Here is a 3303-nt window from a genome sequence, read left to right on the forward strand (position 1 = left end):
ATGCCTCGATAAGTGAGCTCAAGCGATCTATGCTGAGTACCTCACTCAGAGTGGCTCGAAGTATCAGCTGAGATACACTTGTTGAACAATTAACTAAGCTGTCAATGCTTAAAATGAAATAAATAATTTGAGCTAAGGAAACAAGGATTTTTCGTATCGATCGCTTTGACGTTGAGGCTGATCGTAAATCTCGCAATTCCCTACCGCAGCCCACTTGGAGGTGGCCCTCAATGCTGGAACAATATGAAATGGGCAGGGTCAGGAAGCTATTAAAAGGGCTTTGGCAATGCGAGCACAAAATGCGCTGTAAAATCGTCACAGCAAAGAAAAAAATGAGGGGAAAGAGAAAAAATTAACGCTAAAAGTGTCAAATGAAACGAAATGCCCAAGTGACAAATACGAATATAAACATCAGGCCAGAGCAGCGTACGGCCCACACACACCTGTCACGTGTAGGCCAAATGAAATTGAAATATTCAAGACGTCCCCGACGACAACATAAACTGCAAAGTTGTTTCTGTGTATCTAGCCCCAAGCAGCGTCACATTTCAATGGGGAGGCGCTGTGATGGGCGGCCAAGTGCGTGGGCGGGGCTTAGCGTGGCGTTTATATTTTGTATTGACATGGCATGACTTGACGCGGCTTTAAATTTAACTAGAAGTGCCTGACAGAGCAGAAGACAAGACGCAACGCAACGCATATTTAAAAATGCCTAAGTGGAACGTCTGTTGCCGTTTTTTATGCACACACACACTCACACACACACACGCACACCCAGGTTGGTGGCTTACTCGTGCGCCAACTGATTAAAGTTAATATGCACTCATATTGGATTATGAGTGCTGTCAAATGGGTCTAGCTGCGTGAAGGGGGAGGCTAGGAGGAGAGGAGGGGAGGAGGGGAGGCGCGGGCCGACAATGTAAGGCACTCAACTTGAAAGCCTAAAGAAATAGACCAACGCAAATGTGTCGCGAGTGTTAATGTTGTTGCTCTTGTTGCTTACATCATTGTTGTTGTTGTTGTTGTTGTTCCTGGCTGTGTGGTTGTCGCTGATGCGCGCTACTTTAGCGCGCTTCGACGCCTTAATAGGCCTGGCTATATGACAGTCAAGTCAATAGGAGCCAGCGCTGCCCTCCGGCTGCTCGTCCCATCCATCTAGCTGCCACTCAGCCGCTATACGTAAACAACTTAAAGGCGACATACATCAAACGGCACACATACACAAGCACAGGCACAGGCAGACACTTGCGTGTGTGTGTGTGCGTGTGCACACATGTTTCGTTATCCTTAGCAACTTTTTGCCAGAGCCGAAGTTTGAGCACCATCTAAGCGTGGAAGCAAATGACGTACTTTCAGCTAAGTTTTAAAACGCGTTAAGGTGCCCAGCGCAGTGTCAGCGACTAAGTGCGTAAAATTAACTGCTCTGGAAGGTGATGCTTACTCCAGGCTTAAGGGAGCGATAGACACACACACAGCACCGATGACAAGCTGAAGCATCTCTCGCAAATTGCGTGGCAAATTAGCTAAGCCGAAATGAATATAAGTCATATATCTAAATGAAGTCTTGGGCAACAATAATTCCAATATGAAATCATTACATTGCATCTGTGTGAAACACATTCGATCTGTACCAAGAGCATGCCAATGCGCAGAGCGGCTAAGTTTCTTGAGCGACCCTCGCAGCCGATGAGGACAAAGAATGAAGAACAATTGCCAGTCAATGACATCTTCAAGGATTCCGCACGTCAGGGAATTCCCTTGGCCATCGCGGCAAGCCGTCAAGCGCATCGACAATCTCCCTGTATTCATAGATATATATATATATACACATGCGTCTATATCTGTTATAAGTGATCATTGTCAAACTGGCCAGCGTGATTAGCAGCATATGCATCAGGTCCCTCCTTCATTCACAAGAATTTTGATGGTGAACACTTAAGGCTGAACGGCGGGCGGCATTTAATGAATATTTATGAAACGCAGCACGGGCGGCACTGGAAACCATGAGAAGCATTCAGTTTCGAGAGCGATAGACAGATTGCTTACTCACTCAAACGTATGATAATAACCATGACTCCAAACAGAATGAATGTGTTCCGCACATCGGCAATGCGACGCTTCGCCTCATCCTCATTATCCGGGAAGGGCAAACGAATCATTCCGATAATTTATCTTTACCGATTCGATAGAAAATGTGAATTTTTAGCAAAATATTTTCAAATATTGCAGCTCCAACTTGTTGTAGTGTACAATTTGTAATGAATATTCATGAACCTCTCGCTCTCTCTGTCAGCTGTCAAAGGAACAGTGCAAACGGCCAGCTATGATTAGCTGCATCCATCTGAAGGACACACGCCATAAGCCAGACTTCAATTTGAATGTCTTGCAGCACAAGTTGGCCACGAACAATAGCCAAAGGTATAGATTAGTAGAAGTAGCTAGAGTTACTAGGAAATTGACAGAGAGAAGATAGGAAGGATCTCAATCGATTGAGTTGTCGAAAACCACTTTGTTCCCTAAAGGCGTGAGCTGAAATTTTATAGCTGAGCTTATGTAGATAAGAACATAATCAAATGAGAAACTTGAGTGAATACTTCAACAGCTAAACGATATCAACAACTTAAAAACAATTCAAATATGGGGACTAGACATAGTAACAGACTTGTCTGGTCATCCTTGCTGAACTGACTCTGATTCCTTTCATTTAACATCTGGGGCTAAGTCATTCAGTCTGACGTCGCTCTAATCATGTGACAACAAATGGATTATTGGTTTCCATTCAGCTTAATCCATTGATATGAGGACATTTGGCTCAGCGCTTGGCTGAAGTTTCCATAAGCAGAGCAGAGAGAAGAAATGCGAAAGTCCTGTTGAAATATTTGCTTAGCCAACTGAAGGATCAATAAGTGCGACTTGGACTTGCTGTTTGGTAAGGTCTGCAGCCAGAGATAAAGTGATTATTGATGCGGTCGAGGCGGCTGCTGGAAAATGTTTTAATTGCAGCAACTTTTTGGCTCGACTTCAGTCAGCAGTCAGCCAAAAGGAAGTGTGAAGTGTGAAGTCTGAAGTGCAAGGCTGTGGGCAAATGTCTGCTCACTGTTTGGCTAGCACTTGACAAATGCACTTTGAAGGGAATGGCGCCACATGGCAGCAGTTGACAGTCGCCTGCCATTAGCCATTAGCCATTAGCCATTAGCCATCAGGCATCAGCCTTTTGCCATTAGCCATTACGCTGCATTTATTTGCATATTACGCATACGCGATGTATTGCGGGGATTAGAACCAAACAGCAGCGAACATTAG

At 44.7% G+C, this 3303-nt stretch overlaps 1 long non-coding RNA gene across 1 annotated transcript; it reads right to left on the reverse strand.

Moving 5' to 3' along the window:
• Positions 1–1553: 1553 nt before the first annotated feature.
• Positions 1554–2267, reverse strand: LOC111602827. The gene is made up of 2 exons (XR_002751641.2): positions 2051–2267; positions 1554–1994 (listed from the first exon to the last, which is right to left on the reverse strand). It is a non-coding gene; the product is annotated as an uncharacterized LOC111602827 (long non-coding RNA).
• Positions 2268–3303: the final 1036 nt, after the last annotated feature.

This window comes from Drosophila hydei, unplaced genomic scaffold, assembly GCF_003285905.1.
Source record: "Drosophila hydei strain 15085-1641.00,03,60 unplaced genomic scaffold, DhydRS2 tig00000415-arrow-arrow-pilon, whole genome shotgun sequence".
NCBI lineage: Eukaryota > Metazoa > Arthropoda > Insecta > Diptera > Drosophilidae > Drosophila > Drosophila hydei.